A 9,344-nucleotide genomic window follows, 5' to 3' on the forward strand; every position below is an offset into this window, starting at 1 on the left:
TGGCTCCGGCCAGGAACAGGTCTCCTCGGCGCCTCTGGCCAGAGCTGCCGGCTCCGGGTGGCCTCTCTCAGCATTTTCCGCCTCAGGAAACCCCTCAGCGTGGCAAGGTGTGCCGCTCCGCCGCCCATCGTGTGCAGGAGCATCTCCCTCAGCCAAGAAGGCAGCCACAAGCCAGCACTTGACAACAAACTCTTTATTGGAAGCTCAGGGCTGTACTTGGCGGAGCTGTCCAGGGCTCTCCGCGTCTCTTGCCGCAGCCCTGCCCAGGACATGGCCCGCCAGCCTCCCAGCTAACGGCCTCGCTGCTGACGCGGCTGCTGGGGCTCGCCTCCCACCGGCTGGCCGCAGTCTGGAGAACTGCGGGCCCGGGCAGGGGAGCGCATCCTCAGCGGGACAGCTCTCCTCTCCATCTCCTTGGGTGGGTGGTCTTGCTCATTTCCTGGGCTCCAGGCTTTGCTCTTCAGCTGCCCCGGGGAATCCTTGGCCTTCATCCATGCCTGTCCTTCGGCAGGACTCCTGCGATGGCCGCGGCTGTTCTTGTAGAGCTCTTCCCTGAGAAGCTCCAGGATTCCAGAATATTGGCAGAGGTCGCCTTGCTCACACTGACAAGTCACAAAGGCTTCCAAGGTGCAGCAAATGCAGTCGATGACTTCTCTGGCCAGACGGTCAAGCAAAGCCCGTGAAGGTGCTTTGTCAGAAGCTGCTGTTTCAGCTTGCCCAGATGGAAAACGCTTCTCCCAGCTCTCCAGCACGGGTGCTATGAGCTCTTCGGCCACTTGTTCGATTTGCTGACGACGGCGTAGAAGCGAGTTCTCCGCAGGCTCTGCAGCTGTGAGCGCACCGGCTGCACCTTTGTGTCCCAGCTCAGGTTGGGGGGGGCTTTGGCCCTTGCCCAAAGCTGCATGGACGCTTAAGCGTCGCCCCCATTTCATGGAGTTGTTTTCTCCTTTGGGTGGAGGTGGGCACGATGGTTTCTGAGGCAGCAGCAGCCGCTGTCCCAGACAAGATGGTTTCTGAGGCAGCAGCAGCCGCTGTCCCAGGCGAGAAGTGTCCATCTCTCCCGTCAGTTTGGGAGCATGCTCTAACTTGGGCAGGTGTCGCGGAGGCTTCTCCTGCAAGGTGACAGCAGGTTGTGTCTGGCTGTGGGCTGGACAAGCGCTCCTGGCCCTGCGTGCTGAGGCGTCCCGCGGGCCCAGGACAGGGCTCTGCTCCAGCCCCGCGACGAGGGCGGAAGGGAAGGGCTTCCCTCGGGACGCTGCGTGTCTGTGAACACCCCGCTTTGCTGACCTGCTCTCGGATGGACGCTTTCTCGGCCTCCAGCTTGAGCGTGGTCCGGTACTGCCTGTACTGGTTGAACTCCTTCAGCGAGCAAACCACCTGTGGAGAGCGGGGGGCAGAAATCCCCCAAGCGCTGTGAAGCCGGCTGCGCAGACCGCCTTCCCGAAACAGCCGGGCCCGGCGGGAGGGGAGCTGCTCCTCTGCACACCCTCCTCTGCGCTCGGGAACCCCGCTGGGAGGGAACCGTTTTGATCAGCCCCATCGCATCCAAACCTACGTTGCCATCGCTGGTGACTAAACCCTGTCTCTTCAGCCACTGCACGTTGTCCTTGCGTTGGTGGTAGGCCTGCAGATGTGGGTCATGCAGGCTGTTGTACTCGTTGCTCATGCGGCGGCCCAGGGGATCCCCAAGGTCAAACGAGCCCGAGGGCCGGTGAAGCTGTGAGAGACGTTCCAGAGTGTGAGCGGGGCAGGAAGGAGCCGCAGGGACGAACGCACCTCCCAGCTCCTCACGCACACAGGCCGGCATTTCCAAACCTGCGAGGCCCAGACTAATTCCTGGCTTACTTCCCACCACAGGAAAGATCTCTCTACTTGAGAGCCTCTCCAGCGGAGAAGAAAGCCTGAGCCCAGGCGCTCTGCCTGGTGCCGATCTGCTGGTGCTGGAGGAGCACAGGGGGCTGTTTACTGCGGGGCCAGAGGGCTGCACCCAGTGCTGCACCTGCAAGGAGCTGAGCCGAAATGCTACGGAATGCCGCTGCTCTGGGCACGTTCTCCTTTCTCTGGGCACCGGGGAGCCAGGAGCTTCCCTCGAGTCCCCAGCCCCGGCCGACTGAAGGGCTGCAGCTCCCGCTGTAGAGCTGGTGGCCACGAGGACTTCTCGGGATGACGGGGACCCCATAAAAGAGGAGAGCCCTCCTACCCCTTTCTTCTGCCTTTACCTTTTCCCCCAGCTTTCCCCTGCTGAACACAGGCTTGGAGCTGGGTGTCACGGGGATCTTGACACCAAGGGTGAGGTCCAGCAGCTTAGGATCCATTGGGCCAGTAGCTGCTTCTCCCAGGTGTTGTCTTCTGTGTCCGAGCTAGGAAGACAGAGACCCTCAGGCACAGCTCAATGAGCCTCCTGCCCAGCAGCTGCAAGAAAGGGCCCGTCCCAATGCCCCCGAGTAGCCCCGCCATGTCCCAGGCTCCCCGGCTGAGCCCTCTCCATCGCCCCGCTGCTCACCTCTGCCTGTTTGACAGTGCCCTGAGCACCGCGTCTGCCTTTGGGACAGCAGCGGTGAGACTGCGCTGCACAGCTCCTGCACTCAGCACCGCGTCTGCCTTTGGGACAGCAGCGGTGAGACTGCACAGCTCCTGCACTCAGCACCGCGTCTGCCTTTGGGACAGCAGCGGTGCGACTGCGCTGCACAGCTCCTGCACTCAGCACCGCGTCTGCCTTTAGGACTCCAGCAGTCAGACTGTGCTCCACGGCTCCTTCCAAGAGCTCTCCTAGAGCTGCGTCCTGCGCTGGCTCCTGTCGCTCCAGAGGCACCCGGCAGCAGATGCCACGGCCGCTCTCCCGGCGAGCGGCTTTATAGAGCACTCGCCATTGTGGCATCGCGGCGCTGCCGCATTGTCACATCACTGGTTGCCGTGACGCTGCCCTGCTGCTGCCCACCGCCCCGTGTGAGGCCCGTCTGGAGGCCCGTTTGGACAGGCCTGTGGCCCCCGCCCTTCCTGGCCCGGCTTGGAGGGGTCATCTCCACAGGCCCCTTCTCACCTCAACTCTCCTGTGATGCTGTGAAGCAAAGCAGCATCCTCCGCAACCGGGAAGAAAGACAAGGAACTGCCACACCACAGACACTGAGTCTCGGCTCGAGTTTGCCCCCTTTTCCTGTTCAGAGCTCTTCCCTGCCATGGGCAAAGCAGCCTCAACTTGGGGAATTGCACCGAATTGGATTTTTGCCCCATCACTGTCAACATCTAATTCTGAGTTCACATCTCATGAAACACAGAGGACACGCTCCCCTGGACGTTTTGTCAGAGCTCTGCAGTTCAATCATTTCAAAAATAAAGACTATTTGATAGCTGCCTTGTGTCGGGGTATCAGCAATCACAGCAAGGATCCGATGTCAACGTAGCAGCTGGGATTGCCTGTGACGTTCCAACTGTGGCGACATCCCTGCAAGGACATCCACTGAAGGTGCCCACAGAGAACTTGAGGAGAGAACATTGGATCAGAACTGCCATTGCAGGGACACACGGTCATCTCCGAATGCTGCCCTGTCCTGTCAGTACCTGCAGACACAGCTGGGGGTTCTGCTGTCCCTGGGCACTCTGCACACAGGACCTTGGGCAGGACACAAGCGCTGCCAGTAGAGGACGGGGTTGCTCTGGCACAGCAGAGCTGGGCACAAAACAGCTCACCAGCCAGGGACTGAAAACACAGCCCAGAAGACACCTCTGTCCTACCGCTCCAAAATCTTTCACAGGACTCTTTAAAAAGGTTTTTCATTTGTCAGCAATCCTGCTGCGCCCCTCCCCGTCCCTCCAAACACAAACCCCACCCTCGTGGGGAATCAGTCCTACAAACTCACTTTGGTCTGTAATGGACATGAGGCTATGAACACCTACCAGTAAACATCAAAAGAGGACCGTTACAGAGCAGAGAAGTTATTCCGAGGTAACTCTTACAAAACCAGAACCCACGAGCAGCACAACAATCTAAAACCAAAGGTCACATTTCTCTCTGGCTTCCCACGAGAGGTCTCGTCCCCAGTCCCAGCGCTGGCCCTGCACACCTTTCACCTCCCAAATTCAGTGCAGGAAACATGTAGGGATGCTCCACACAGCCCCAGCCCCAGCCATCTCCCACAGCTCCAGCCTCGCAAAAACACACAATTCTCCCTTCTCAGCCCTTACCTCTCGCTCAGCATTTTCACGTCTGGTTTGTTCCTCTTGTTGTTGAGCTTGCACGGCAGCAACTTTCTGCTCCATGTCCAACAGCTGCTTCTCGTGCTCCCTCTCTGTCTCTGCCTTCTCCTGTTGCCATCGCTCCAGCAGCTCCTGCAGCTCTGACTGGTGCCCTTCCCGCGCGCGTGCCTGAGGACGGGAGGACAACACTTCAGGATGGAGCCCCAGCCAAGCTCCTCAAAACATGGGAAGCTTCACCCTCCTTTGGGGTTCAGGCCCAAAGAAAACCCCTCTGTCCACCGAGAAAGGGCAGCAAGAAAGGAACAAAGTTCCCGTGACTGCAGCTGGCAGGAGGGTCAGGACTCTGCGTCATAGGAGACGGGAGGCTGGTAAGAGCCCCCCTGTGCTGCCACGCTCTGGGTGGGACGCCCAACCTGCCCTTGAACTCGTCTCACGCCCACGCTCAATCTGTGGCTGCATCTCCTGTCCCAGCACAGTCCTGTGGGCTCCACGTGCCTTCGAGTACGAGCCATCGGCTCTGCTGTGGGCCCGGCAACGTGTGGCCTGCGACACGCGGTTGCTGCCATTTCACACCTCGGGCTGATGTGCTAAAGCCAGCCCACCAAGCTCGCTTGAGGAATTAAAACACCTCTTCTTTCCTACCAGGTCTTGCAGAAGCCTCTGTATTTCTGCTTCATGATCGCTCTGCCGAAGTCTGAGGGTATCGTCATGCTGCTGTTCTCTCCGCAAGAGCTGTTGTGCCGCGTTCTCCCGTTCCTGCCTCAGGAGAGATCTCTCTGCTTCCAGCTCACGTTGAAGACACTTCACTTCCCCTGCAGACCCCACAAATGGCAAGAGTCAGAGTCTACCCAGACCCTGGTTCTGGCCTTACTGACCTTCAGCCCTTGGAGTTTCAGTGCTGGAGGGAACTGTTCCAGCTCCTTCACTCCTCACAAGCACTGCGGACAGAGAGCTGGTTTTATACCATCTTGTCTAGGCAGGGGATCACCAGAAACAAAGCACATGGGGCATCACCTTGTATCACCTCCTTGGCCTGCGTGCCGATGTGAAGTCGCATCTCCAGCTGACTCCGGGCGATCTCCAGCTGAGATACGCGCTGCTGAGCCTCAAACAGGCTGCGCTCCAGGGTCTCCTTCACCGGCCTGCAGGTTGTGGACACGGAGAGAAATGAGCTTCTTGCTCCTGACACCCACAGGGAGGGACCCCAGTGACAAGTGGTTCCAGATCCCTGCCCCTGAGAACGGAAAAGGGGTTGCATGGACACCCGTGCACAGAAAGCATATTTCTACCATTTAAATAGCAATGCGGGCCCCTCCGAGGGAACGCCCAGGCTTTCCTTAGGACCCAGCGTAACACAGCAAGCCCAGCCGAATTTCATCCTGACAGCCAAATCTGAAATGGCTGCTGCCTGATGGATGGCACACAAGTAGCAGTTTTCCTGACAACGTCGGTGCCAGCCAGCAAAGGCCCAACCTCTGCTCACAGGTGCATCCCACCAGCACTTCCAATTGCTCTGCAGGGGGACACAATAAGCAGGTTTTTTTCCCCTCAAGGTTCATCCCTGTTCTGTCCCTGGAAGGTGAGAACATCCGCAAAGCACAGAGGACAGAAGAAAGCCCCGTGCAATGCTGACCAGCTCTGTAATTCCCGACAGCGAGCCATGTCCTGCCCAGGGTTCCTCCCCCTTTACCTGGCCTCTGCCAGCTGCTCGGAAAGGCCTTGTCTGTCCCGCTCCACGGCTGCCAGGCGCAGCTCCAGGGCAGCCTTCTCCTGCACCAGCACCTCCTTCTCTTCACACACCTTGGCCAGTGCGAGCCCTTGGCGAGAGGACTCCTGGCGCAACTGCTCCAGACCAGTGCTGGCCGACTCTTGCTGCCGGGACACCTGGAACGGGACAAACCGCAGCTGGAGCCCTTTCTGTGCAGCCGTGTGCAGAGCAGCCAGCGCCGCTGGCCAGCGGGCGGGAGGAGAAAGAGCTCCTGTCCCGGGGGCTCCAAGTGTGAGAGCAGCTGCTGGTCCCGCACCGAGAGCCTGGGCTGCCAAAAGGCGCTGGCCCCGCTCACTGGCAAGTGATGTGCAAGGCCAGACTGGGCTGCCTGGGACCAGCTGTGGCCCCCCCAGTGCCCAGTGCAGGGGACGGTCACTGCCCTGCTCCTGCTGGCCACACCAGTGCTGGGACAAGCCAGGCTGCTCTTGGCCTTCTTGGCCACCTGGGCACAGGCCGCCTCATGTTCAGCCGCTGCCGACTGGATTCTGCCTCAGAAAAAGGATTCAGAGCTACACAGTTTGTTTCTTTTGCCACAGGTGACAGGAGTCGCCCCGCTCTGATCCACAGACAACACCATCACCTCTTTGCAGCTTAGCAAAAGCCACAGAAGAGGCCAACACGGACCAGAGGATTAAGAGAATCCACAGAAGCAGAGGACAGCGCAGAGAACTGCAGAACTGCTCCGCAAGCCATCAACACGGTGCCTAAAAGAAGGGAACAAACCCCCTGCCCTCCAGGGCTCCCGAGTGTCTCCTTGACACAAACCCTGCAGCAGCCAGCAGACACAGCTTCACTCAGCCAAGCAGCCAAACGCCCACCCACAAGCACCAGCTTCTTGGTCTCACCTCACTGAGCTGCTCTTGGGTTTCTTCCTTCTCCTCTGCCAGTCTCCTCAGCTGCACCCGCAGCCCCTCCTGCTGCTCCTCTGCTTCCTGCAGCAGCTGCTCCAGCTGGGCTTTCTCTGCACAGAGCTCTGCCTTGGTTCTTTCACACCAGCTCAGCTGCTCCTGCTCACAGACTCTTGCTCTCTCCAGCTCGGCCACTTTCTCTGACACAACCTCATTCTATTGCTCCAGCTACAACCACAGAAGCAGAGAGCACATCAAAGACAGGAACATTTCCTACGAGGGAGCTTTGGCTTGGACAGGACAAGGAACAACATTTGCACAGCCAGCCAGTCCTACTGCTGGAAGGCAAGAAGGCTGAGAAGCAGCAGCAGCTGGAGACAAACAGCTGGCAAGAGCTTTGGCAGCTCTGCTCACCTGCAGCACAAGGTTGTTCAGCTGCACTTTCTCCACTGCAAGAGCTTCATTGATACTGCTCGTGTTGGCTGCTGCAGCACGGAGATCAGCTATTTCAACACTCAGGCTCTCCTGAGACCCTGTCAACTCTGCTACTGACTGCTTGGCCAGAAAAAAGGCCAAAAAAGACAGCAAAAAGGCTGTACAGAGACAGAGCTCTCTTTATGCTGCTCTCCATTTCTCACCAAGAATCAGCTAACAGCAAAAACACTGTGCCATGCAATCTTTTTGCCAGTCTGGTCTTATTCAGAAGAGCTTCTGTCAGTCTGACTGTTTTTCTGTCCCTTCTGTATAAAGCAACAGTTTGACCAGGCACAGAAACAGGGCTGTGCAGAATCCGTGTGTTTAAAACGTGAACACAGCTCATCTACGAATCACAGCAGCAGCCACAAAAGATCATGTTGGTAACAGCAAAGTTTAAAACAGCTTCACCTGTCCTGAAGCTCCTTCTTCTCCAGGTCGCCAGAGGTTGGACGGGAGCAGCTCACGAGCACAGCTCCAGAAAGCCTCATGTGCTCTGCCTTCAGCTCAGACAAATCTCTGAAGAAGAATCAAGAAAGAGACCGTGTTCGCAGCACCATCTCTATCAGCTCACTCGCTTCTGAAGCGCATCATTGTGCACCGGTCCCAGCTGGCAGGAAAGGTGACATCTTGGCTGGGACGAGCCGCTCATCTGGCACTTTGGGACCAGGACACAGCAGGACAGTTGAGCGATGAGTCTGTTTTCTCCTCAGAGATGAGAAGAAATGTGTGGGACAGCCAGAAGGCCTCAAGGACCTCCACTGACTCTGACTGACTGTTGCTGCTGCTCTAGCTTATTAACATACTCTCATTGTCATTAATAGATGCAAGGAAGTTTACCAAGGTCCCCAGCTTTTATACCCTGGGGATCAGCCTTGAGCGACCTGACAAAAAGAGGTATCAGACCAAGAAAGACAAAATTGGAACATGCAGTAACGGTGGAGAAGCTATTCTTTCTCTCTGATTTGGGGTTGCCCACCTGCCACCCTTCTTGCATTGGTTTCTGTCACTTGGTTTTGGTTGCAAATTAAGGCTGATTTAAACTTACTATTTATTTGGAGTTGTTTTGGGGTGCCTCCATGAGAGCCCCCCCTTGAGGGGCAGGGACCCAGGCATCTAGCGCCCCACATCCTGCCCCACAGCAGTGCTGAGCACCCAGGTATCTGCCCCACCACTTCTCAGCTCCCTGCCCCCCAGTGCTGCAGGGGACCCAGGTGTCCGGCCCATGTGTGCCCCACAGCCCCCTAAGCTGCTGGTGAGGTGGGGCTGAAAATTAGCTTTTTCAGATCCGTGAAGCCCTTATGGGTCTTAGGAGGGACTTGAGGGTCCCCATTGCACACAAAGCCCACCCCCCCACACCACAGGTTCTGGGGAAAGGAAATGATCCTTTTCCTTTTGTCTGCCAGCCCAAGCAAATGTCTTTGGGCTGGAGCTGCTGCTCCACGGGCCTTGGGAGACCATTTCTAGACCCTTTTTAGACCGTTTCCCTCTCATGAGCAAAGCAGCCGCCGCTCAGGGAATTGCCCTGACTTGGCCCCCAGACCCAAAGCAACAGTGGTGCCCCCCGTGCCTCCCCCAGCTTTCACCTGCACAGGACAGGCCGGGAGGCCACGCCGGTCGGTCTTGAGGGGAGAAGAGGAGAAAAGGAGCTCCCGGGGCAGAGAAACGCAGAGCCCGGCACCCAGGGCACACGGAGCGCCGCGCTGGGTACCCAGAGGCAGCTCTACAGAAATTCACTTCGCTACAGCTCCGTGTTCGGAAAAAGACACACAGGAGTCAAACCAAAACTTCATTTGAATAACGAGGAGCCTGCCAGGCATATCCCTGTGGGGTCTCTTCCAAAACACAGGGGACACAGCCCCCGTTGACCCCAGTTCCCCAGCCCTAGCTCCCGGCCGCAATGATCCCTCCTCCTTTCCCCATGGGCTGAGGTACTCGGAGGGTACAACCTTTCCGATCCGCCTGCTCCCCACGTCCCCACCCACCCCGGGAGCTGCCCGGTTCAACCTCACTGCCCTCATTGCAGCATCGGGCTGTCGCAGCCCATGTTTGTAAAGACC

Source organism: Columba livia, chromosome 16 (assembly GCF_036013475.1).
Source record: "Columba livia isolate bColLiv1 breed racing homer chromosome 16, bColLiv1.pat.W.v2, whole genome shotgun sequence".
Lineage (NCBI taxonomy): Eukaryota > Metazoa > Chordata > Aves > Columbiformes > Columbidae > Columba > Columba livia.